Source organism: Prionailurus viverrinus, chromosome C2, assembly GCF_022837055.1.
Source record: "Prionailurus viverrinus isolate Anna chromosome C2, UM_Priviv_1.0, whole genome shotgun sequence".
Classification (NCBI taxonomy): Eukaryota; Metazoa; Chordata; class Mammalia; order Carnivora; family Felidae; genus Prionailurus; species Prionailurus viverrinus.
Window position 1 is genome coordinate 83,605,149 of NC_062569.1, and position 27,965 is coordinate 83,633,113.

Consider the following 27,965-nt stretch of genomic DNA (forward strand, 5'->3'; position numbering starts at 1 on the left):
TAGCTACAGGAAGATAAACCTAGTTCTAAAAATAATATAAGCAGAGTAAATGGACTAGAGTTCCCAGGTGGAGGTTTACTGATTGTGCATTACTTTGACTCACAAAACTGCTAGGGCACTAAATAAATATTTATTGTGTTTCCTACCTTAAAGGCATCTGCAGTCTAGTACACCAATGAATATGGTTAGAGTGTTATTAGTGCTATCATGGACATATATACAGAGTATAATGGGGGCCGAAAGGAAGTTTCATTCAATTCTCCTTGAGACTCAGAGAATAGCTTAACAGAGGTGATAGACATTGAGTTCTGAAGATGAGCAGATGTTTGCCAGGTGGAGGGAGGATGTGTGAAATGGGAGGGAGAACTGGGTTGAGCTGTGTCAAATGTATGACATTTGGCTAGCTAGACTCTATATGGTTATCTCAGATAGGGCCTCAATGAGATCTATTTCACTTGCCAGCTGTATCTTCATCCTAGCATGAACACTGCAATATCATGAGTGTGAAAGTCAGTTTTGAACAAATAAATGGAGGGCATGGAAATGATAGGAGGGAAGGGAACGGTTTAACATACGAAGTGCAAGAATCTAGACTACCCTACAGAGCTTCCAAGAAGATGGTAGGAAAACACCAAGAAGGTTGTAGGAGAGTGATGTGATTATTTTTGTGCTTCAAAAAAAAATCTCTTTGGTTGGGGAGTAGATGTACTGGAGGGGACAGAAGTGGAGGTTCAGAGAAGAGATGAAGAGTTAAGAGACCTCGTAGAGATTATACTCTCTGTTTGTTATTGTGTCTGGGTTGGGAAAAAAGGACCCATAGCAGTCAATTATTAAAGACAAAAAGATTGTGGGGCTTTCTATGGAAATGTCATAAATTGCTTATATTCTGTAGCCACCAGTTTCCCAGCTGTCAGAAGCTAACCCAATGCACAGTAGAGGCTCTGGATGAGTAGGTAGAAATGTTCATCATCACTTATCAGCTGTGTGACTTGGAGCCAATTAGGCTATTTAGCCTTTTCCCTTACTGAAAGATAGGCATAAGATACCCTCCCTGGTCCTTTGCACCCTTTCTACAAAGGCCACAGGGGGGATGAATGGGATAGCCCTTTAGAGACTAGAAATACTCTAGTTAGGTGAGAAGCTGAAGGCTGCTGTGAAGTGAAGGCATTCAGCAAAGCATCTCGTGCTTCTTGGCCAACAAAAAAAAAGGAAAATTCCAGGACTATGTAAGAAATCTGAAGCTATATAAGCCCACATCCAGTGCTATAATGTCATGTGATTTTAAGTTAAAGGAAGATAACTTTCATTATAAACTGGACTAAAATAAAATTATGAACCCTTAGGTTGCCCTAGAAAGGAACTCATAGAGACAAATTCTTTTATTTTCCCAATGAAGAAACTGGGACCTAGGAAGAGAGCTTGGCTTACTCAATGTTACAGCAACTTAATGGCCAAGCCAGGACTAGAATTGACCTTTCTTGACATCCAGTCCAATAGTCTTCTATAATAAGCTGCATGAGTGATCATGATGGGAAACATGGAGGTTTTCTGTATTCCATAGAGCCCTACAATGGTGTGCAAAGGGCTTGGGCTAGGGTGGGAGATGATAAAGAACAACCCTCTCCAACACCTCCCAGCCCAACTGCTTTGAGAAAACTCTTGGTTTGTTTTTAATATTTATTTATTTTTGAGAGAGAGAGAGAGAGACAGAGAGACAGAGAAAGAGAGAGAGTCAGAGCATGAGCGGGGGAGGAGCAGAGAGAGAGAGAAGGAGACACAGAATCCGAAGCAGGCTCCAGGCTCTGAGCTGTCAACACAGAGCCCGAGGTGGGACTCGAACCCACAAGCCATAAGATCATGACCTGAGCCAAAGTCAGACACTTAACCACTGAGCCACCCAGGCGTCCTTGGATTTTTTAATAAAAGTATTAAAAAATAAGGTTTTCCTGCTGCCAAAAAGAAAAAGGAAATCACTATAGTGTCAAAACATTGTTTTTTTTTCAGCTTGATACAAATAAACCTGAAAATTCCAAGTCAATGAACACATACCAAAATTGTCACTCAAAGCTTGCACTCATGTCTATTTACCTCAAAATCCTGCATACATATTATCAAGCAGCTTGGAAGGTGCATACAGCTTTTCCCCATGACTAATCATCACATGTTACCATTCAAGCACAAGAGGACAGATCAGTGAGAAGGCATGGTTATTTACCAAACTGTTGAAGTGATAACACAAACAGACTTCTTTAAAAGAAATAGAGCAAGAGAGAAGACTGTGTGGGCTTCTTTTAGTCCCCTTTATTCACCAATTTGCTTGAATTTCCATAAATGTTTCAGTTGCCGAGCTTCTGTGCTGCCAAGGAATCCATCTAGGCCATAGAAGCATGCAGCTCAGGCACAAAGATGAAGTTTAGGACCTTTGGCACTTGGCACTAACAAGAAGAATTAGAAGTATTCTACAAGATAAAGGGTTGGCCCTGATCCACTGAGTCCCCTCACCCTGTCTCCCCCTCTCACCTCCATTTCTGAACACAGTTCATGAGCTTCTCCCATGTGTCAGATTCTGGGCAAAGCACGCTGGGAGATACAGAAAAAATAAGGCATAGATTAGAGCACAATATAAAAGGCAATAAGAGCATGCTTAGAGGTGCAGGTATCATGCTTTAGCATAATGAGTGATCACTTCAAGGTGAAGGCTCTGGCTAGGCAAAGGTGATGTTTGAACCAAGCCTTGGTAGGAAACTGAGGATCCAAAGAGTATTTTTTATCCATGAAATGAGTAAATCCATATGACTCACCTCCCTGTGTCTCCTTAGCATGAGGAGGTGTCCTCATCATTGATTTACTCTCTACGGGTTACATGTCTGTACCAGCAGGTTGCCTTGAGGAATCCCAGAAAGGGGACAACAACAAAGAAGCCTCTGGTGTTAGCAAGAAAAGTGCAAACACTATTACACAGAATTACAACAGATCTCCTATGTTCATGAAGGCTACACCGAGAGACGTTTCCAAATCACCCAGTCCTCAACTCCAGCTCATTCCACTGTCAGTGCAGGGTATTTTATAACTAGGTGTTCTCACTAAGTCATCACTCTGACATGTAGCTTTGCAGCCCTGAGCATTCACATCCACACTGAAGATTGTTGGTACCCTATCTCATTTCATCCCTAGAACGACCCAAGTGGTGGTTATTGTCCTCGTGACAAATTATTACATGCCATAGACTGTGGTCAGTTGCTTTATAAATAATCAAAACACTATGAATTCTAGAAATGCTGATGCAAAAATCTGGCCAATGTAATCCACAGAAGGAAGAGGTTCAGCATTTGCGATGCACATTTAGAAACTATACAATCCATCCATATTTCATTATTCACTGGTGAACACTTATTACATCCAATACATTATGTAAAAACAAAATGATAAATAAATGACGGTGAATAGTATGTTAGTTAGAAATCTTGAGTCTGGAGACCTAGCAAGAGGGCCACTCTGTGATTAAAAGACAGTTACTAATCTCTGGGTATCCATTTTCTTCAACAGTGCAAAAGGGGACAGTGCATGGTAGATTTTGTAATCCCTAAATTGCTTTCCACTGCTAAAAATGTCAGTGCTACTAGTAATTTAAAAAAATGCAGTTAGATGGATAAAAGTCCCTGTTAAATAAGTATTCTTCAGTCTGTAAATCCTCAGAGATGCAAATGTTCATTCAAGGAAAGGACCTAAGCTTTTATTCAGCATTAGGTGAGGTACAAGATTTTAATACAGGTGTGCTTTTTTCCTAAAGGAGAGAAAAATGAACTCTGAAGAAAGGGAGAGAGTGGTATGTTCGAGCCTTATGCATAAATGCAGAGGACAGAAGCCTACTGAGGCTTGCAGTTACAGTCAGAGAAAGGGAGTAGAGAAATATACAACAAAGACTTTGGAGGAAGATGGTAACCTTTCTTAAGCTTTACAGCCTTCCCATGTTTTTATTCTTTCTGTCACCGTCTGTCTACCAGTGTGATCAGTGTTTTTGTCATCAAAATGGACAGGGCCTGAGTACTTGTCTTTAGGAGCAGACAGGAGAGGCTGAGCTAGAGAAACTGGTATCACCCTGTAGTCAGTGCCAGAGATAGAGTAAGTGGTGGTGGGCGGTGGGGGTGGGTGGGAATCAGGTGAGTGACCGAAGCCTGTGGACAGCCTTAGCACTGGCAGGGATGGAACAGTTCCCGGGATAGAGCATCATCAGCACCCACCTGGGCTGGACAATGGCCCATGACATTGATTATGTGAATAGGCATGGATGTGTAGAGCTCATATTCAGACAGTTTTTCTGTCCTTTAAAGTGAGCAAAGGAAAAAGTCTCTAACCTTTTTTTAAGTGAGAGTATGTAAGAACCCAAGATTTAAGATCATCTATATAGTGACATGTATGATAAACCAATAATTCTTGCATTCATTATTTTCTAAGGTGATCATACAATTTATTATGCAAACTCAGGCACTTCTGGTTCTAGAAGGAGATGCTATTGATTATCACCCTAAGACAAAAGGTATGAACAGGGACATATGTAGTCTCTCTATCTATAAAGTTCTTTGCTCATTACCTACCATTTCACCTGATTCATTTGAAGGGGACAGAATGGAGGTTTTTATGCCTATTTTATAGATGAGGAATCTGATGTTCAGAGAGGCAAAGTGTTTTGCCCAAGACACATAGATAGTAAGCTTACAATACTCAAAAATTAATGATAAAGTAAAATAGATAAAATTCTGATAAAGTATGCATACACATACATAACACTAAAAAATAAAGAGTCCAAAGGTCATATGTGCATATAAAAATAGGTTACTAAAATGTGTGAAATTCAGCCTTCCTCAAAAGGAACTACTTTGCAAGGCACTCAAGAATGGCTAAGCAGATCAGTGAGAACAATCTAGGTGTGTGCAGTGTGGCTCACCGTTCACATTGATTGTGAAGACTTGGTGAGATCCAGCAGTGTGTATCTCTCATACTCCCATAGGGTCCCAAACCCAAGACACCACCTCTGGTGGTCAGGACCCTCAGGCTGACATATCCTAGGTAATACCAGATGAGAGGTTACACTATTGACAAGTCCTGTTCATGTGAGGAGTTAGAGGATAATGAAGACACCCATCACACATATACAAAACTAGAAGCTCACAAGTATTCTTGACAGTTCAAATAAAAGCATGAATCAGTTCTCTGTCCCCTGTTGTGGTAGGTGTTTGGAATTCTCCACTGGGCCAGTCCCTGAAACAGCTCACACCACTATAAGCCTGAAGAGTAAGCATGATGCTATTAACCAACATAAGACTTCCTAGACAGAACAGGAGACCTTTGGAGAAAGAGGTGCAGAGTCCTAGAAGACTAGAGATGAAAGAAATCTGAGAGAACAGCAAGCCCTCTATTCCCAGAATGGGAAGAGGCCTCAGAATCTATGAGTCTAAGTCAAATTGCAAATTAGAGGCAGAGCTGGCTTCAGGCTTTCATGGTACACAGTTCTCTCAAGTAACTGTGCATGGGACTGAATTAGAGTGGATTCATTATATGTGCCTGTGAGCTGCATCATATTTCTCAAAAAATTTGTATGTTGAAATCTTAACACCCAGTACCCTAAAATGTAACCATATTTGGAGATAGGGTATTTACAAAGGTAAGTCAAGTTAAAATGAAGTCATGAAGATGGGCCCTAATCCTCTATGATGGGTATCCTTATAAAAAGGGGAAATTTGAAGACAGACATGTATGCTGGGAAATCACCATGTGAAGATGAAGAGAGAGACAGAGAGAGGCTTTCTCCCACCAAGGAATGACAAGGAAGCAAGCTATAAAAAAGCTGGGGGGAAGGCATGGAAAAGATTTTCCCTCAGAAAGAACCAACCCTGCTGACACCTTGACCTTGGGATTTCTAGCCTCCAAAACTATGAAATGATCAATTTCTGTTGATCAAATCACTCAGTTTGTTGTACTTTGTTTGAACAGCCCTAGAAAACTAGTGCAATGGGTTTGGGACAGACACACAGTTTCTCCAGTGTGTAATCAGTCCCTGGTCTGCAGTCTGGATTTGCTCATTCTGTAGTGATAGGCTGTTTTTCTGGCCCCAACCCAAATATGTGCCACAGAGACGGCTTGACTTTGGACATTATGAAAAGTCCATTACTCTGACACAGACATTAAGGTGGCAGGCGGGAGCACCTGGGTGGCCCAGTCAGTTAAGCATCTGACTTTGGCTCAGGTCATATCTCATAGCTCATGAGTTTGAGCTTTACATTGGACTCTGTGCAGACAGCTCAGAGCCTGGAGCCTGCTTTGGATTCTGTGTCTCCCTCTCTCTCTGCCCCTCCCCCACTTGTTCTCTCTCTCTTTCTCTCTCTGTCTCTCTCTCAAAATTAAAATAAACATTAAAAAATTACAAAAAGAAAGAAGGCATGCCAAACAGTGGCCTCACTCCTTCCTCACCTTTCCAACTGTGACCCTCTAGATAATCAGCACAAAATCCCCTCAGTTCCCACTGAGAGTTGACTGAGCCCAGTTCTACAGGCAAACCTGAGTCCAGCATTTATCATAACTTGTGAACTTCTGAGTTAACATGACTTCACCCCTCTGCCCCATTCCTTATGTCACCCCTGAAGAAGGCCAGGCCAGAGAGAACTCTAGATGTTGTACCAGGTAAACTCTAGGACATGAAGTGATATATTCCAAGCTCTGGCCTAGGATGTTTCGGATATACACATAGAGAGAATCCTCTACTCTTGGACCTGTATTTCCAATTGCTTCACTATGAGTAATATTCTCTAATCATTTTACTGGCTACTTGAGTATATAGTCTTTTTTCTTTTTCTTTCAACAGGAAGACGCAAATGACTCCAAAGAGTAGGAAGCTCTAAGTTCGGAAATTGACAAAAAGCCACTTGGTCTGTGCCAGAGCAGACCAGTAGAGATGCAATGTGACCTCACTCTTTCTTTATGTGTTTTAAGGCAAGCTGCCCCTCCCAGAGGCCGGTGGATGATGCCAAAGACAGATTCTGGCAGGTTTTCTGACTTACATTGAGGACGTCCCCTAAGTGGACTCCCTGGCAGTACAGTTCTGAATTAGGCTGCACTGGCCCATAAGCGTGGTGCAGACTGATTCAGACCTCATTCACCGAAGAGGAAACACCAGAATCATTTACAGATTAAGTCCTAACACTACATTCTTGACCAATATGAAATCATTCTACTGCGCCAGCTAGGCCTACTGTCGAAATGCTTTCTAGGTCTACCCTACCAAGAGTAAGACATCCTAGGAATATCTACGCTAGAGCTCCTTCTTCTGGGTGTGCTGTATACAAGTTGCTATCTCAATACTTAACAACGAAATTGTAACTAACATCTACTAGGCCCTTACTAGGTGCTAGGCTAAGTGCCTCAAATGGTTTTCCTCTACTGTGTGCTAATCTTCACAACTCTGTGAGGTACATGCTTTGATTTTTCCCACTTTACAGATGAAGGAACTGAGACAGAGACAGACTGGTAAAGTAAATCGCTCAAATTCACGGAGCTGGTGAACAGCAGGTGCAGAAGGTGGAGCCACGCTGGCTGCAGAGCTCACACTTTTCACCACCACGCTAGCTTGCTTGTCACCCTGGTAGCCCTGACTGTAGCTGTATCTTCCCCTCTGTGAGCTTTCTGAGGTCTGGAACTACTCTTCTCTCTGCCTTGTCCTCTTGTCACCTGCATTCAATGGTTGATGTGGGGTGACTCATCTGTGTCCCCACACCCCAATCAAGAAACACCATCTCCCTGTACTTAACTTTCTCAGTTCCTCTTAGATCATTTAACAGTGTTCTGCCTTACGGTTGTTGGCAAATCTTAAACCTCCGTCTTTTCCTCCCAGTTCATATATGTGCAAAATTCATAGCGGAGCCATGCTTGAAATTTCCCCAAAGCCCACTATATGTCCTTGAGTTTAGTAAGATTTTCTCCATAGACACACGAAATGAATGAAAACAGGGTCAGGTCCATGGCATGATACAGACTCCAGGGCCTTCCTGAAAGCCAATGCAGTTTCAGCTTCCTACATCCACTATAACAGGAATTTTGACACTTCTCACAGGGGATGAGGAGGACCTGGAATTCACTTAAGAGCCCTGGTTCTTAAACTCAAGTATGCTTGAGAATCCTCTTGGAGGGCTTACTGAAACACAGGCTGTTGGGTCTCACCCTAGAGTTTCTGATTCAGGAGGGCTAGGCTGGGGTCTGAAATATGCACTCTTAATAAGTTCCAGGGTGAGGCTAATGTGGCAGGATTGGGGCCCACGCTTTTGAAAAGCACTGTTCTAGAGCTCCGCTTTGGAGAGTAATAAGTATTTTAAGTAAAAAGGAAATAAGTAGATATGTAAGAAGCATCCCAGTGGAGTAAGGTTGTATGTGGCAGAAATACAGGAAGCATGGCAGGTCAGGCTCGCACGGCGAATGTGAGCATCTGCTGAGGCTGGTGTGTGAGATGTGCAAAGTGGGGTGTGGGAAGATAAGCAGTAGACTTGGACTTGACCCAAAAGATAAACAGTTCAGCTCAATCTTTAGATCATAAAGAGATTTGGATTTACCTTCTCATTCAGTAAAGCCCTAACCCTCATCAACCCCATACACCTTGGACCACCACACCCCAGGATCAAAACTAAAGGCCAAACATCTTATTGTTCTAAAGATTCTAAACCATGACAGATGATTTGTGTGGCTTCTCCATACAGCTGAACAGGCAGTGGGGCTTTGGAGGTAGAAGGTTAGTGGGTCCTCCAGCTCAGGAAGAAGAATTACTTCCTGAACTGGAGGAGCATAAAACTCTGTCTCATTCCCTTCACCATCAGGTGCACTTGTGCTAGTAAAACACCATATTTTAAAAGATGGAAATAACAAAAGCAAACCTTTCCTTTGGCTCCCATGTTAGCAAAAGATTTCCATACTGTGGGCTTCTTCTGTCAATAGAAAAAAAAAAAATAGGTTGCCCCATGTGTTCTATTCCATCATTGCTAAGAAAGCAGTTTTTAGAAGGCAGAAACAGAGATATGGCAGGGGAGGGATTTCATAGGGCCCTCAGCAACATCTGGAAATAAGCATCACTGCTCCGAATCTTTTGAACAAATAATTGGAGGGAGGGGGGAATGATTAGAAGAGTTTCGCCACATCCAGGCGTAAAACAAAGTGGAAAGAGCGATGCCAGCTACAGAAGGACATGGTACAAAAGGAACAGGAGACTCCACCCAGGGCCCAGGTTGAAAGAGGTAAGGGAGCTGGAGGGGCTACAAACTCAAATGGACTCAGGTGAGGATGCAGGTTGGGAGGTGGGGTAGAAAGGAAAGTGAAGAAGAGGATTATTGCAGGGGTGATTCAGGTCATTACATGGAGAGAGTCAAAGAGGTTAGACTGCGAGGTGAGCTCTGGTGCAGACAGAAGAAAAGCCAACAACTGAAAAGACCAGTGATTGCACAGCAGGAAGCCCAACAGGGGACGTGAGAGGCATCTGAACAGCCCATCCAGACAAGCTCAGGTTCGCAATGTGACTTCCTTCCCTCTCTTTAACCCTAGCTTCTATATTTATAAATGAATGGAATCTTTTAACTTTTCTCGGAGGGTCTCCTAGCTCTCAAGTACATGAGGAGATGCATTCTTGCATCCATTCAGTCTACAAAAAAAAAAAAAAAGGCACCCACAATTTGCCAGGTATTTCCATGCTAGAGCCATAATAATAATGTAGAAAGTGACCCTATCTTTAAGGACCAGATTCATGAGCCACCAGGATCACAGAACAGGAAGACTTAGAGTCTGCCCTAAATTAGGCCTAATAATTTATTTACACAAAGATATTTAATGAGGCCCTGGTGCTGGGCCCAGCTGACCAAGTCCTCAAGTAGATCTGCTGTGTAATAATGTAGTCAGCTCAGGAATGCTCTTCAAACATTTCATTCATTCATCCAGTGCCATTCCTGAGTGTATGCCACTGAGCTCAATACAAACCAGACCATAGAATCTGTGTTTTGTTGTAAATCATAGAGGCGAGAAGGGCACTGTCAGAAGACGGGCAGTGAGGTGTCCATTTCAGGAGACAAGGTAAGAGGTAATGAATGTCTGAACTGAGACAGTAGAACCAGAGGGACACCATGATTTAAACTAGAGATAAGAGGGGTGCCTGGGTGGCTCAGTCAGTTAGGTGTCTGATTTCAGCTCTGGTCATGATCTCATGGTTCATGGGTTCGAGCCCCACATCGAGCCTGGAACCTGCTCTGGATTCTGCCTCCCTCTCTCTCTGCCCACCCCTGCTTGAGCTCCATCTCTGTCTCTCAAAAATGAATAAATGTTAAAAAAAATTATTAAAAACTGTAATATATTAAAATTAATATATAATAAAATATTATTAAAATATTTTAATAAACTAGGGCTAAGAAAGGGGTGCTTCGGGTCAGTGGGGGCAGGGGCTCCTGACGATGACCCTAAGTTTCCCATAGATTGTGGCCCCATTTGGCAAGTTGAGAAAATGGGCAGGGGAATGATCAGGGAGAAAATGAGAAACTCCATCAGAGCCAGTAAAATTTGAGGTGCTTTGGGTCTGAAGTAGGGGAGAAAACTCTGGACTAGAGACATACAAGTCACAAGAATACAGGAGGCACTGGAGACTAGGAGCAGATGACATCTTCAAGAGAGAAGGGCTAAATAGAGGTCTCCATCCCCCTTGTCCCTTCCCCCCAAAATACAAGGTCTAGCAGCAGAGGGCTCCTACTTTTAAAAGTTGCTCCTTGACCAAAAAGATTTAGAAAGGAAAAAAGAAAGTTCATGAAGAAGGAAAAATGTCAGCTAGCTGGAAGGCATGTTTTTGTTTTTCTTTTTCTTTTCTTTCCCAAGCATTATACAAATCCTCCTTTTAGCTTAAGCAAGTAACTAAAGGGATACAGGGAGCAATGGTCACTACCTACTGGCTCACCATACAAGCTCCTTGGCATCATAAATATCATTTAGTCAGCCCCATCCCTAAGCCTAGAAAAGGAAGAAGAGGGGCATGGCTAGGGTTATGATATGACGATCTCAGGTTTTCTTTACATTTCTTTTGATTTGTACCAGGGGGGAAAAATCTCAGAATGTTTCATAGACATTCTAACAGTCCCAGCATGTGATGCTATTCCTGTCCCCACTCTTTTTATAAAAATGGAGGGGTTAAGATAGTGGGAAATAGGACTGTTTCCCCCTCATCTTCTCATGAGCTGATCAAGAGTCAGAACAAAGCCAAAAGCGAAGGTCTTGATTTTTTTTTTATAGAACAAGGTTTCGCTAGGTCAGGAGAAATGGTAACACACACCCCAAGCTTTATGTTTCAGTAACTCCTCCAGCAATGGTCTAGAAAGCCTTTCATGAACCAGGTGGCAGCCTGGAGCAAGCAAGGTGAACAGCAGACGTCCGACATCCTCTACTATGAGCTCCTTAACACACACGTGTTTGAGTGCACACAAACGTGTTTCTCTTCCCCACGTCCCTCCAACCCCTTCCCTTTTTTTTTTTTTCCTCACATAAATGTAGATCTTGTAAGGCATTGTCCACCCTGGTTTCAAATCTCTGGCCCTGAGGCAAGAAAACCCAAACCTGGTCCGATTTCAGTTCCACCTCTAATGTTTACTAGTTATAGTCTTGGATGATGTCCTTCACCTCAGGACTTGTTTCCTCATCTCTCAAGGGAGAGGTTGGGACTAACTCAGCTCTAAGTTTCATTCTTCCCTCAATAATAGATGAGGTTCCACTGACTAAGACTTATTTAATCTAAAACATAATGTTCTGGAAATTAGGGTATTGTATGATAAAGAATGGGTCTGGTCTTTGCCCTGGGTTCCTGTCATGGAGGTGCTAAACCCCTGGAATTTTCCAAATGATAAGAATGCCTTTGTTATTCATGGTGGGCCCTTGAACTACACCTGAGTTTAAGCTAAGGCAATAACTCATGACTGGAGCTGGCTGTTCCAGAAAGACCAACTAAGTGATTAGAGGGTTAGGACTTTGAGGTACAGTTCAAGAGGAGAGGGAAGCTGGAGAATAAGTCATTCATATGATCAGTGTTTCAATCAATCATGCCTCAGTAATGAAAACCTAATTAAAAACTCTGGACACTTAGGCTCAGGTAAGCCTCTTCACCGGAGAACACACCAATATGTCAGGAGGGTGGCATTTCTGATCCTACAGAAAGACTGCCAGGAAGGTCCATGTTTGGACTCTCAGACCTAGTCTTATGAGTCTCTTCATTTGCTCCTGATTTAGATCCTTTATAATAAAGCTATAAGCCAAACAGCAATGCTTTCCTAAATTCTGTGAGTTGTTCTAGCAAATTATCTAAATCTGAAAGGTGTCATGGGAAGACCCTCTGAATTTGTAACCAGTTGGTTAGAAGTGAAGGTGTCCCGGGGAACCCCAAGACAGTCTTGTTGGAGACTATGCCCTAACCTGTGGAATGGATGTGAACTGCAGGCGGTTAGCATCAGAAATTGCAGTGTTGCTTGTGATACACCTGTTGGACAATAATCATAATTTGCATATGTCCTTAGACAAATGAATAGACCCCACACACCCACAGTGATCTCTGACATACAGTTGGTGCTGTGCTCTGGCAGCAGCAGATCCTAAGTGTTACATGATCACAAGAGATCAGCTGCTGCCATCCTCTTATAACATCATGGTGATCTTGGTGTGATGGATGACATGAAAACTTCTTCGAGATGTCAAAGAGGACACATTTATCTGCACTAGCACCTCCTAAAAGGGCTTTAAAAAGAAACGTTCCCCTGCTATATTAAGCAGCCGTTACAAAGTTTGAAAAAAAATTCTAGGGGGTAGCAGCCATCATTTAGGAGTTGACTAAAGCCCTGCCTAATACATCATCTCTTTAACCACTACTCTGTGGGGCGTATTTTTATCATTCTCAAGCAGTTCAAATGTTGGCCATCCATAAAATTCATTTCTTTTTTTCCTTCCTACAGGCACAAGGGACAGAATTGAAATCACTGATACAACTGAGCCAAAATAAATTTCAGAGTATCTTTTTGTTCTAAGGCAAACTCAATCTCTAAACTCCTGTGTGCAGTTATAAACATCAATTAATTTATCACCACTAGAAGCAAAAAGGAGAGAATCTGGCATTCTTTTTGGAAAGGTCAAACTAAGTTCTAGAGCCATTTTCATCATCCATGACTATTAAAGACCACAATCCTACCTCAGTGGTTGTGTCCCTCCCAAATTCAAGTGTTGAAGCCCTAACCCTCAATGGCATGGTATTTGGAGATAGGGTTTAGGCAGGTAATTGGGTTTAGATAAAAACATGAAAGTGGGGCCCTCATGATGGGATTAGTGCCCTTGAAGAAGACAGACAGACTGCTACCTGCTCCCTGTCCAACTCCACATATCTATCTCTTTATCTCTCATGCTGTTGCACCAAGGAAAGGCCATGTGGCTGTGTAGTGAGAAGGTGGTAATCCACAAGCCAGAAAGCAAGACCTCACAGGAACCAAACCTTGCTAGCACCTTGATCTTGGACTTCCCAGCCTCCAGAACTATGAGAAATAAATGTTTGTTATTTAAGCCACCCAATCTATGGTATTGGGTTACGGCAGCCTAAGCTTACTAAGACAGCAATATTCAAATTGTGTGTTCTATGAGTCACCTTGGGGGTGATTGCTCTCTAGGCAACATCTTGGGATCCTCACCCTGAGATTCTGAATTAGTAGGTCCAAGTTGAGTCCGATAAATCTGCATGATTCAAGCTTTCCAGGAAATCCTAACACAGGTGATCTGCAGAAACACCAAGGAACCCTTTGGATTGCTTCTCCCCATAGGTCACCACTGGCACGGCACAGCACATCCTGTCCACAGCTGACTGTGTTCATGGAGCTAAAATGGAAACCTACATCAGACCACCAGCTCTGTGGTATATAATGCCGGTGAGAAGTGAGTAATCATCACGGGTGATATGTTATAAAAACTGATCAAAGACTCCTCGACTCTGCCCCATGCCAATCAAGACCAACTGATCGTGGTTTGTTTTTTCATTTAGAAAAAGGTCAAGCAGCTGCCTGTTTGCTTTTTTCTCTCCAGGGCCATTTTAGGAAGTTCATCTGCTCTAAACAGCTGCTCACAAGCAGAATTGATCCTTGCAGAAAAATGACTGTAGGACCCTACTCCAGAGGTGACATATGTTAAACTATTTTCCACTTTTTGCTTTCCTTTGATGGAAAAGAAAATATGAAAGTAGCTTCTTCTTTCAATAATTAAAAATTAAGGTAAAAAAGTATTTTGACAAATCACATTTCCATAAAGTGTTACATTTATGTTGCCCTTTTTTTTAGTCATTATCATGACATACCTTTATAAAGCACTTTTAACAGGAATCAAAGAACTCAACTCCCTTATGCATTCAACATTTTATAATTTAAAAAGTTCACATATCTTTCATGGTCTCCATGATGATCCTTGCAACAGACAAGGTATATAATATTATCCCAGGTTAGATAGTGTTAAACCTGGACACAAATGAGGGGTATGGCCTGGGTTCAAATCTCAGCTCTTCTACTTAACTTGCTATGTGGCCTCAGGTAACTTAACCTGTTGTGACTCTGTTTCCTCATCTACAGAATGAAGATAATAGGGCCCGTCTCACAGTATTGTTATTAACAAACTAATTATTTCTAAAGTGTCTGCCTCATAGTAAATACTATGTGTGTGTGCATGTGTGTGTGTGTGTGTGTGTGTGTGTGTGTGAAAGTGTGTGAAATAAAATTAAATTCAATGAGCACTGAGCATTTGAGTATTCACAACATGTCAGGTCCTGAATGAGGATGTGGACATAGGAGATTTAAGCCATAGTCTCTGACCTCAAGGAGCTCTGAGAGGAGTGTTGAGAGGGAAACAGAAGATTCTACAAACATAAGACAACTTCTTTGGTACCATGAGACAACAGCCAGAGCAAAATGGACTGGGGGAATGGAAGGGAAGGAGATAGGGGCAGGTATTAATTACTACAGGGCACAGTACTAGAGGAAGAGCAGGAATTTGCCAAGTAAACTGGAGGGATATGACAGGGAACAGTAGGTGCTCAGGATAAGGGTGCAATATGTGTGAGCAATAACAGTACTGCCATATCTTTAGTGTTTGTTACATATACAAAAACTACTGTATTTAATAGTTTATCTGCATTTTACTGGAACCTGACAATAATACTTCAAGGTTGGCCCCACTATGATGGCTTTAGAAATGAAGAACTTAAACTTAGAAAGGCTTATGATCTATTTTTCTAGAACATACCATAAGTGGCAGAACCCATCTGTCTCCAAGACTGGAGCTGCACAGGCTGTTTTCAGGGGCCCCTGAGTCCTGGAGGCAAGTCTGTGGCACAATCAGATTTTGTGAAGAAAGTAGAGGAAAGAGCTAGAAAGAGGTGGGGGGTAAAGAGAATGACTTTTGATGGGCTGAGTTTGTTTTTAAATAGGATAGACTTGAGCACGTTAATAAGCTGAGAAGTCAGCAGAGAGAGAGGATGAAAAACCAGAGACACAAGAAGGTGCCAACACAGCATCCCACAAGACACAGAAGGTGACAGGACCCAGGGTAAAGGTTGATAAGCTTAGAATGAAGAGTCAACTTTTGTTCTGAGCAAGGAGGAGGGAATAAAGGCACAGGTAGAGGCAAGTTCATATATGATGAAAGGGGTGGGAAAGTTGGGATCAGACCACAACGTAGGCCTATATGACCTTAGGAAAGTCACCGGAGTTAATGGAAGATGCTCCTGCCCCTCCCTCTCCCCACAGTGAAGGATCCAGGGTGACCCCACCATTGTCCTTCACCACCTTATGCCCCAGGTACTCTGAACATGATGCAGCTGTTTACTAAAATATTAACTTACATCTGTTCTTCTCCTTTTCCTTTGCTATTTGAAGTAGGTCACTTAAAGTAGTATTTCCTTGACTCAGGGATTTTTTCTGGTGAGGAAAACAGAAGCTATCTGAAGGTCTTAGCTCTTGGAAAAGAATGAAATCATTGAGGAGACTATGAAATGGGTCTCCTTAGAACATCTAGATGGGGAGAGGGGATGATGTTCCCTCAGGACTAAAGACATTTGGAGGAGAGTGCTGATGTGGAAGCAGGATAGAGGCAAAGAGCAGTACTCTGGGGAGCAGAACCCGAGACAAGAAGATCTCTTGATAGCAATAAAGATGTGCATGCCTCAGGCATGGCAAGTCTCCATAACAGTGGTCAATGACCACAAACACTCTGGGGCTCATCAGACCCAGGTAAGGCCCTTGATTCCATCTGGAAAAGGCAGTAAGACCCGATAATGAATTACCACCAGCCATGGAGCATCAAAGTCCAATTTAGGCTGATTTAATTGGAAGAAGAGAAAGGCAGATTTCTTTTGCATCTGAGTTAGTAGGTAACAAGCCACATTCAATACACTGTTCATTTGCTGTTCCAAATACAAACCTGCATTTTCTTCTTGTCTCTGCTCACCCTGTGACCTTCCCTACTCTGGAGATTCTGAATGCCCGGTGCCTGCCTTCTGTCCAGAAAGAACACAAATGCCCCCTCCTGGATTGAGCCTTTATTCTTTGAGTGGGAAGAAGAATGTCGCTTTGTCTCCCATTATAGTTTATCCTATTACATATATGTGTATTCCATTAATCTGCAGGCCCTGAGAGGATCTCATTCATCACTGAGTCCTTCCTACCACCTACTACAATTGAACTTTATGCACACATAGTAGGTTCACAGGAGGTAAATCATTTGTCACTGAAAAAATTAACTAACAAAATATGAAGATTCAATTTGAGATTAGTAATCTTCAATTACTTAAAGAATTATAGCTCAGGATCTATGAACCACCTTTAAAATTCTGTTAGAATTTTTCTTCACTCAGAACTTGATTCGTATAGATAAAGCACTGTTTACCCACTAGACTCAGTTTTACCTATCAGGTCAATATGTCAGCAAAGAATAAAGTACTCACTTTTTAAGTGTCATCTAAGTGACATCTAAACATAGTGTTTTTTTTTAAGTTTATTTTATTTATTTTGAGAGACAGAGCACACAGGGGGAGGGGCAAAGAGGAAGGAGATAAAGCATCTCAAGCAGGCTCCACACTGTCAGCACAGAGACTAACATGGGCTTGAGGGCACGAACCATGAGATCATGACCTGACATGAAATCAAGAGCCTGATACTTAACCGACTGAGCCACCCAAGCACTCCTAAGCATAATTTTATATCCTTCAAACGGGAATGCTAACATTTTCAAAACTGTAGTAAGCCCTGAAAAATGGTGGCTGGGAATCTCTCTGCAGACACAATTGAACATTATTTTTTTTAATTTTTTAAATATTCATTTATTTTTGAGAGAGTGAGCATGCAAGCAGGGGTGGGGGGAGCAGAGAGAGGGAAGAGAGAGAGAAAGCCCAATATGGGGCTTGAACCCACAAATCATGAAGTCATGACCTGAGCAAAAGTCAGACGCTCAACCAACTAAGCCACCCAGGTGCCCCAACATAAGAGAACTTCATACACATATTTTTCTGTGCTACTAACCAAGCATCATCTGTTGTCTTATAACCATGGGCAAGAGCGGAAAAACCCATTTGCACTCATCAGAATCTCCCAGCTGTGTTCCCTTCATTGTCTTGCTCCAAGTTTTACCCCTTTCTTTTAATGAAGCTGGCAAGTTTTTGCAGAGAAGCCCAGTGCAAGTGACTGATGCCAGCATTTCTTATCAGATTCACTCATTATTGGCTCCACGTGGGCAATGCTGCAGAGCTTTCCAAGGTGTTTGAATTTCTGGAACCAACAAGCAGACAAGGAAGGGGTCCAAGACAGCTGGTGAAGAAAACAAGAGAAGGTGATAGTCCAGCCTCAGGAAAGAAGGGTTGCTTTTCTTTCAAAAGCTAGCACATCAAGGGTAAGTCACAAAGGGATCATGGTGTGAGAAGAAGTGACTGCAGTTGGGACCCTGCTGGATCAGGAGCCATAAAGCCTGACCATGAGTTCAACTTCCCTATTGCTCAAGTGGGTGACCTTGCCTCAGTCACCCAACCATGCTGATCTTCCATTTCCTTACTGTAATGAGGAGAAATGATTGTCCTAGGTAACTTATAACAACACTTCTTCAACTTTACAGGGCTAAGGGGCTTAGTAAACGCAAATTCTAGCTCAGTAGGTCTGGGTGGGGCATTTCTACCAAGCTCCTGGGTGACACAGATCTGCTGGTTTGTAGAATTCATTTTGATAACAAGGCCATATAGATTATGGAGGAGACTGAACGAGGCAAGGGAAAGGGAAATACTATTTAAAGTGCCATGTATTAAGGAAAGCTATTATGATTAGCAATAATAGGAATAGGTGCTTTCTGTGGGTCTACTTCAGTACAACATTTCCTAGAGTTGTTTCCCCCAAAGATCTGAACCTGTTTTTAAGGGCTTCCCTCCCCTTTCCTACCTCTCAGTTTATTCTCAGTGCAGTTGGTTCCAGCCCAAGGGCTGTCTTCTCCCACTGACAGAGCAGTGGGATTAGGTTTTTCCAGAAGGCAGCAGGCTTATGCCATGATTTAGCAATGCAATGAATTCCCAAAGGTTACTGTGTGTGTGTGTGTGTGTGTGTGTGTGTGTGTGTGTTGAAGGAGCCTGAGGAACCTTGTGGAAAACAAGCTCTTTTAAAAATGAAACAGGCTCTGGATCTCCAGCAGTTTCTCCAGAGGTATCCATTGGATTCACATTGCTTTTAGAAACAGGTGCACACAGGATTTCACCCCTTGCGAACTTGTTTACATTTCTGTCTCCTCCATTAGCAATGTGAGGCTCTTGCCATATCAGAAGAGATGTTTATATTTTCTAAGGGGAAATTATTGGTACTGTCCCAAATTTCTGGGATACAAGGGCATTCACAGGTCAATGCCCATCTCAAAATTCCAGAGCATTCATTGTTAACCCTACAGACCCAACTGTTAATTGTCTGAAGGAACTAGTTATGGCAGAAAGCACTTCATGCAAAGGAAAGGGTGGATCGAATTGTCTAGGGGGTGTTCTCTTGTGCATCTGAGATTTAGACTGTGATGGAATCCACTAGTCAGGAGAAATGGGGCATGAGGATGAAGATGTACGTTGGCCTCACCAAACCTCACCTCCAGCACTCTCTCTTTCACTGACCCCACAGATTTCCTTACTGCTCAGCAAACCTGCCAGGCACATTCCCACCTCCAGAGGATTTGTATTTGTTGTTCCTTTGCTTGCATGGCTTTATTCCTTACCTAATTCAGGTCCTTGTCCAAATGTCACCTCTTCGTTCAGGCCTTCCATGACCCACTTAATCAAAATTCAAAATAAACCCTTCAATGTCTCCTAGCATTTCTCTACCCATATTTCCTGCTTTTTTTTTTCATGGTACTTTTTAATATCTGACATTAAATGTTTTACTCATTTGGTAGTTTCTCCCCTATCACAAAAGACAAACCTCATGAAATCAGGAAATTCTGTTGGTTTTCTTCACTTTTCTCTGTAGACCAGTGCTTAGCATATTATAGGTCTCAAGAACAACTGGCAAATGAATAAATAAATCTTTTAATCAATTACCTAATTAATTAGTAATGGGGTTTCTAAAGTATTGAATCTCAGGCAATGCAGTTGCTCATCACAACAATATATATGAAGGAGAGCAGTTCAAGATGGCAGCATAGGAAGACGCTGAACTCCCCTCTGTCCATGGACATACCATATCTACAACCACATACAGAACAATTCCTTCTCAAAAAGACCTGGAAACTACCTGAATAGCTCCTCTACAACAAAGGATAAAATGGCCACATCAAGACCACTAGGAGAGGCAGAGACATGGTCTTGCCAAAAAACTTCCTGTCATGGTGACCCATAATCAGGATGTTTCTCACAAATACAAAGTTTCTCCCTGAGGAGCAAGAGGTTCATGACCCACATCATGCACTCCAACCCTTGGGACATGCACCAGGGAGAAAAGCCCCCAAAATATCTGGCTTTGAAAACCAACAGGGCTTGTGTCCAGAAGACTCAAAGGACTGTAGAGAACTGAGATTCTGCTCTTAAAGGGTTCACACACAGGCTCACTTACCCCAGGACCCAGCACAGAGGCAACAGTTATAAAAGAGCCTGGACCATATGTGAAGGAGATTCATTTGCTGATCTTAAAGAATCTGCCAGAGGGGCAGGGACCCACTGGCACTCTTCTCAGGGACAGAGATGCTGCTGGGCACCATTTTTGCACTCTCTACCTTGCTCATGCCGGTGAAGGCATGTTGCATTGCTAAAGCTTGTGGGCATGCCCCATCCCTGTGCTTTCCCGTTCCCCTACTGGTAGATGGCCCCCAGCTCTTCTGTTGCCTCACTAAAGCCTGTAGACAGGCACAGTCCACACAGGGGACAGCCCTTGAGCACCTGGCTCTGGTGGCCAGGGAGGGCTGAGTTTCTGGGCCCCATGGAACTGAAACAATCAGAGAGATAGTTCTTGGCAGGCTACCACGCCCAGGCACCATATAGACAGCCGACTGAAACATACTCCCAGTCCTCCTACGTAAAAGGCCTATTTACTTGGCCTGGAGCATCAGCCTAAGGGGCAAGTTTCAGGTTTGCCACACATCCAGAGGGAATGTAGGGAATGTAGACCAAGAGGATGCCATTTTTGCACTCTTCCTTAATTGTGCTGTATCTTGCCAGTGCCTACCAGAGAAGAGTTTATACACTTGTCTGAAGCCCTGATTTTTATAACTGTCAACAAGAAGACACCTCAATATTGCCTGGTCTAGAGGCCAGTCTACTTTACGATTGTGCTCCTATAGGACGGCATATATTTACATATTTTAAAAGCTGCTGTCTAAGGGTCCAGCTTCCAATCAGCTTAAAACTACATGCTGGCTGAGATCTCTCCCTTTGGAACACTGACAGATGTTGGCACACCTTCTACAACTAGGACCTATTAAAAATATATCAGGCGACTTAGACATTCACAAAAGTTTGAGGGACAACCAACAACTAGGGCAAGTTTGAAAACTAAAGTTCATCTCCTACACAAAGCGACTCCTTTAAGACTGGAGGTAGCTGTTTTTGCCTAATACATGGAAGCAAATGCATGGAGTCAAGAAAAATGAAGAACCAGAAATATGTTCCAAAAAAAAGAACAAGCTCACACACTGGCCGGGGGGGGGGGGGGGGGGGGGGGGGGGGGAGGTACATTAAGGAAACAGAGGTAAGGAATTTACCTGAAAAAGAGTTCAAAGTAATGGTCATAAAGATGCTTACCAAACTCAGGACAAGAATGGATGAACACAGTAAAAATGTCAACAAAAAGATAGAAAATATAAGAAAGTACCAAACGGGCGTCACAGAGATGAACAATACAATAGCTGAAATGAAAAATACACTGGAGGCATACAACAGTAGACTAGATGAAGCAGAAAAAAGGATCTGTGATCTGGAAGACAAGGGCAGTAGAACTCACCCAAACAGAGCAACAAAAAGAAAAAAGAATTTTAAAAAGTGAAGATAACTTAAGGGACCTATGAAACATCAAATAGAATAACATTCACATTGTAGGGATTCCAGATGGAGAAAAGAGAAAGGGGTAGAAAACTGTTTGAAGAAATAATGGCTGAAAACTTTCCTAACCTGAGGAAGGAAACTGACATCCAGATTCAGGACACCCAGAGAGTTCCAAATAAAAATATCCCAAATGTCCACACCAAAATGCACAACTAAAATGGGAAAAGTTAAAGAGAGAATCTTAAAAGCAGCAAGAAAATCAATTTGTTATATACAAGGGAACTCCCATATGATTATCACCAGATTTTTTAGCAGAAATTTTGCAGGTCAGAAATGGGTAGGATGATAAAATCAAAGTGCTAAAAAGGAAAACTTCCAATCAAGAATATTCTACTCAACAAGGTTATCATTCAGAATTGAAAGACTGATAGTTTCCCACAAAACAAAAGCTAAAGGAGTTCATCACCACTAAACTGGCCTTACAAAAAAATGTTAAAGAGACTCTTTTAAGCTGAAAAGAAAGGACACTAATTAGAAACAAGAATACATGTGAAAGTAAAAATCTTGCTGGTAAAGGTAAAAATACAGTAAAAGTAGTGGATTAATCACTTACAAAGCTAATATGAAAGTTAAAAGAGATAAATAGTAAAAATAACTCTAATAATTAGTTAAGGGATAAACAAAAAGGTGTAAAATGTGACATGAAAAACAGAAACATGCAGTGGATAAAAATGTGGAGTTTTTAAAATGTGCTGAAACTTAATTTGTTAATAAATATTTATTTATTTATTTATTTATTTATTTATTATATGTTGTTATATGTGAGTCAGTCAGTAACCACAAAGCAAAAACCTACATACACAAAAGATAATGAGAGGGGCGCCTTGGTGGCTCAGCTGGTTAAGCATCTGACTCCTGGTTCTGGCTCAGGTCACAAACTCACGGTTTGTGAGTTCAAGCCCCACATCAGGCTCTGCACTGTTAGTGCTTGGGATTCTCTCCCTTTCCCTCCTCTCCGGACCTTCCCCACTCACTCTCTCTGTCTCTCAAAATAAATAAACTTTAAAAAATGCAAGATAATGAGAAAGGAATCTAAGCATCACACTAAAGAAAGTCATCAAACTACAGGGGGATAAAAACAAGAGAGGAAGAAAAGAACAGAGAGAGCCAAAAACAACCAGAAAACAATGAACGAAAAGGCAATAAGTACATATCTATCATTAATTACTTAAATGTAAATGGACTAAAGTCTCCAATCAAAAGAGATAGAATGGCTAAATGGATAAAAGAAAAAAGGCAAGACCCATCTATATGCTGCCTACAAGAGACTCACTTCAGATGTAAGGACACACACAGACTGAAAATGAAGGGATAGAAAAAGATGTTTCATGCAAATGGGAATCAAAAGAAAACTGGGGTAGCTATACTTACAGCAGACAAAATAGACTTGAAAACAAAGACTGTAAAATAAAAAATAAAAGATAAAGATGGACATTATATAATGATAACATTCGTAAGAAGATATAACATTTGTAAATATATACCCAAGATAAGAGCACCTACATATATAAATCAATTAATAGAACAAAATGGAAAAATTGTCAGCAATACAATTATAATAGGGGATTTTAATACTGCACTTGCAACAAAGGATAGACCATCCACACAGAAATCAGTAAGGAAACACTGGCCTTGAACAACACATTAGATTAGATGGATCTAACAGACATATACAAAATATTCAATCCAAAAGCAGCAAAATACACATTCTTCTCAAGTGCACAAGGGACATTCTCCAGGATAGAACATATGTTAGACCACAAAATAAGTCTCAATAAATTTAAAAGGATTAAAATCATATCAAGCATCTTTTCTAACCACAATAATATGAAACTAGAAATCAATTATAAGAAGAAAACTGGAAAAATCACAAACGTGGAAATTCAACAACATACTACTAAACAATTGATGAGTCAACAAAGCAATCCAAGGATACATTTAAAATATATATAATTTGAGACAAATGCAAATGGAAATACAAACATACCATCAGCAGTTCTAAAAGGGAATTTCATAGAGATACAGGCCTACCTCAAGAAATAAGAAAAATCTCAAATAAACAGCCTGACTTTACAATCTGTTCCTAAGAGAACAATGAACAAATGAAGCCATAGTTAGTAGAAGGAAGGAAATAAGAATATGAGGTCATAAATAAATAGAATGAAACTAAAAAGAATAGGAAGGATCAATGAAAGTAAGAGCTAGTTCTTTAAAAGATAAAATTGGCAAAGCTTTAGCTACACTAGGAGAAAAAAGAGAGGAGCCTCAAATAAATAAATAAGAAATGAAAAAGGAGACACTACAATTCATACCAAAAACCACAAAGGAACACAAGACACTACTATGAGCAATTATATGCAAACTTATTGGACAACTTAAAAGAAATGGATAAATTCCTAGAAACATATAATCTTCCAGAACTGAATTATGAAGAAATAGAAAACCTGAATGAACTGATTACTAGTGAGGAGATTTAGCAAACTGAATTCAACAATACATTACAAGGATCATATACCATGATCAAGTGGAATTTATTCCAGAGATGTAAAAATCATTCAACATCTATAAATCAATGTAATATTATCACATAAACAAAAAAAGGATAAAAATCATATCATTATCTCAATAGATGCAGAATAAATTTTTGACAAGATTCAACATGCATTTATGATAAAAACTCTCAGTAAAAGTGGGTATAGAGAAATCAGAACATAAAAAAGTCCGTATATTACAAACCCACAACCAGCATCATACTGAACAGTGAAAAGCTGAAAGCCTTTCCTCTATCATCAGGAACAAGACAAGAATGCCCACCCTCACCACTTCTATTTAACATAGTATTGGAAGTCCTAGCCATAGTAATTAAGCAAGAAAAAGAAACTGGAAAAAAAGAAGTAAAACTGTTATTATATATTGGACAACATGATATTATATATAGAAAACCCTAAAGACGCCACACAAAGCTGTAAAAACTAATAAATTCAGTAAAGCTGCAGAGTATGCAAACAACATTTTTACAAAAAGAAGAGAGGGAAACAAAACCTCAAGAGAATCTTAATGATAGAGACCAAACTGAGGGTTGGTGGATGGAGGTGGATGGGAGATGGGCTAGATGGGTGATGGATACTAAAGAAGGTATTTGTGATGAGCACTGGGTGTTATATGTAAACTCTGAATCCTTGAAATCTACTACTGAAACCAATATTGCATTGTATGTTAACTAAAATTTAAATTTAAAAAATGTTGTATTTCTATACACTAACTATAAAATATCAGAAAAACAAATTAAGAAAATAATCTCATTTACAATTGTATCAAAAAGAATAATACACGTAGGAATAAGTTTGACTAAGGAGGAGAAAGATCTGTACACTGAACACTACAACAATAAAGAAATTGAAGAAGACACAAATAAATGAAAAGACATTCCATGCTCATGGAATTGGAGGAATTAATATTGTTAAGATGTCCATAATACCCAAAGCAATCTATAGATTCAACGCAATCCCTATCAAAATTCCAATGACATTTTTCACCAAACAATAGAGCAAACAATTCTAAAACAATTCTAAAATTTCCATGAAACCACAGAGCATCCTGAACAGCCAAAGAAATCATGAGAAAAAAGAACAAAGCTGGAAGCATTATGCTCTCTGATTTCAAACTATATTACAAAGCCATAGTAATCGAAATAGTATGGTATTGGCATAAAAACAGGCACACAGATCAATGGAACAGAACAAAAAGCCCAAAAATAAACCCATGCTATATATGGTCAACTGATTTATGACAAAGGAGGCAAGAATATACAATGGGGAAAGGACAGTCTCTTCAAGAAATGGTGGTGGGAAAACTAGACAGTCACATGCAAAAAAAAAAAAGAAAGAAAATAGATTAGTATCTTACACCGTATACAAAAATTAACTCAAAATGGATTAAAGACTTCAATGTAAAACCTGAAATCATAAAGCTGCTAGAAGAAAACACAGACAGTAAACTCCTTGACATCAATCTCGGCAATTATTATTTTTTGGATCTGACTCCAAAAGCAAAGGCAACAAAAATAAAAATAAACAAGTAGAACTATATCAAATTAAAAAAAAAACTTCACAGGAAAGGAAACCATCAGCAAAATGAAAAGGCACCCTACTGAACGGGAGAAATATTTGCATAATTTGCAAATAATATGTCAAATAAGGGGTTATTATCCAAAATATGTAAATAACGCATACAATTCAATAACAAAAACACAATCTACTTAAAAATTAGGCAGAGGATCTAAATAGTTTTCCCAAAGAAGATATACAGATGTCTGACAGACACATGAAAAGATGCTCAAAATCATTAATCACCAGGGAAATACAAATCAAAACCAAAATGAGCTATCACCTCACATCTCTTAGAATGGCTATTATCAAAAAGACAAGAAATAACAAACGGTAAGAATGTAGAGAAAGGAGAACCTTCGTGTACTGTTGGTGGGACTGTAAATTGGTACAGCCACTATGGAAAACAATATAGAGGTTCCTCAAAAAACTAAAAATAAAACTACCATATGATCCAGCAATTCCACTTCTGGGTATTCATCCAAAGAAATTGAAAACACTAATTCAAAAGGATATCTGTACCCCTATGTTCACACAGCATTATTTACAATAGCCAAAATATGGAAACAACCTAAATGTAATGGATGAATACATAAAGAAAATGTAGTATATGTACACAATAGAATGCTACTCAGCCATTAAAAAAAAAAGAATGAAATCTTGCCATTTGTGGCAACATGGAATGACCCTGAGGGTATTAAGCTGAGTGAAATAATCAGAAAAAAGACAAATACTATATGATTCCACTTATATGTGAAGTCTAAAAAACAAAACAAAACAAAATTCATTGATACAGAGAAGAGATTCATAGTGGCCAGAGAGGAGGAAGGTTGAAGGGTGGGTGAAATGAACAAAAGGGGTCAAGAGGTACAAGCCTCCAGTTATAAAAGAAATAAGTCATGGGGATGTAATGTACAGCATGGTGACTGTACAATAATACTGTATTGCATATCTGAAAGTTGCTAAGAGAGTAAATCTTGAAAGTTTTGATCACAAGAAAAAAATTGTAACTTGTATGGAAAATGGTAATTAAACATCTTGTGGGGATCATTTCACAGTGCGTACAATTATCAAATCATTATGTTGTTCACCTGAAACTTATATAAATGGTATATGTCATTTATGTCTTAATAAAAAAAACTATATGTGGATTTTTCTAATAAAATTGTTTACTTTAAAATTTAGTGTTCTGGACTGGGAGATAAACAAAGCTTGTATATCTAAATTCAGTTTATGCTCTGCAGCTATACAGATACATAAACTTATATAGTCCTCTTTCCTAGATTCAGTCTCCACTGAAAAATATAGGAATTACACCAGATTCTTAAGTGTTTTCCAAACACCAACCTTCTGTAATAATAAAAGTAAAAATAGCAGTGCTTTCATACACAGCAATAATAGCAAAAATATACTGAGTATTAGCTGTTGTTATCCTTGAAGGCCATAAAGGTTTACTAAACATAGACTTTGGCTCCAATAGAGCTTACTTACTACCAAGAGCAAGGATAGAAGAGACAAAAATTAATGACAAGTTGAATATTAATCCACAAGATAGATTAGTTTCCTACATTGAGCATGAATGATGAATTCTAATATTCCTGCCAGCTCTATAATTTACCTTTGATTCTCTGAAGATTTGAAAGGGTTAGATACTTGCCAAAGATGATCAAATATCAACAGAGACCTCATCACTTTTTTTTCATCTTCTCGCAAAAGGTGATGGTCATTCCCACTTTACAAAGAGAAACCACGCACACTACTGAGAAGACCTGAGTTGTGGTCACCAGCTCCCCGGCCTCTCAGAGGCCTATCATACTGCTCTCAGTCTTTTAAAATATTTGTCCCTTTCAGGACAAGTCTTTTATATTAATGCTATAAAGATAATTATGTGTCATGAGAGAGATGTCTTCCCTCATCCTGTCTAAGATTTATATAGTTCTTTAAAAACTGTCATCAATATCAGGTCATGATCTCACTGTTGGTGAGATAAAGCCCCACATTGGGCTCTGTGCTGACAGCGTGGAGTCTGCTTGGGATTCTCATTCTCCCCCCCACCCTCTGCTATTCCCCAGCTCACATATTCTCTCTTTCTCCCTCTCAAAATAAATAAATAAACATTAAAAAACATAGCTCCCAAGAGATCAAAGAAATTAGGGTGCCTGGGTAGCAGTCGGTTAAGCATCTGACTCTTGGTTTCAGCTCAGGTCATGATCTCACAGTTCGTGAGATCAAGCCCTATT

At 40.4% G+C, this 27,965-nt stretch overlaps 1 protein-coding gene and 1 non-coding gene across 3 annotated transcripts in view; both read right to left on the reverse strand.

The window, feature by feature from the left end:
• The window catches only part of FGF12 (fibroblast growth factor 12), a 580,425-nt gene that overhangs the window by 506,713 nt on the left and 45,747 nt on the right, over positions 1-27,965 (reverse strand). The gene's annotated exons all lie outside the window — the stretch shown is intronic.
• TRNAQ-UUG (transfer RNA glutamine (anticodon UUG)) lies at positions 1,820-1,903 on the reverse strand. Its single transcript is given in 2 exon segments — positions 1,820-1,856; positions 1,868-1,903. It is a non-coding gene; the product is annotated as a tRNA-Gln (tRNA).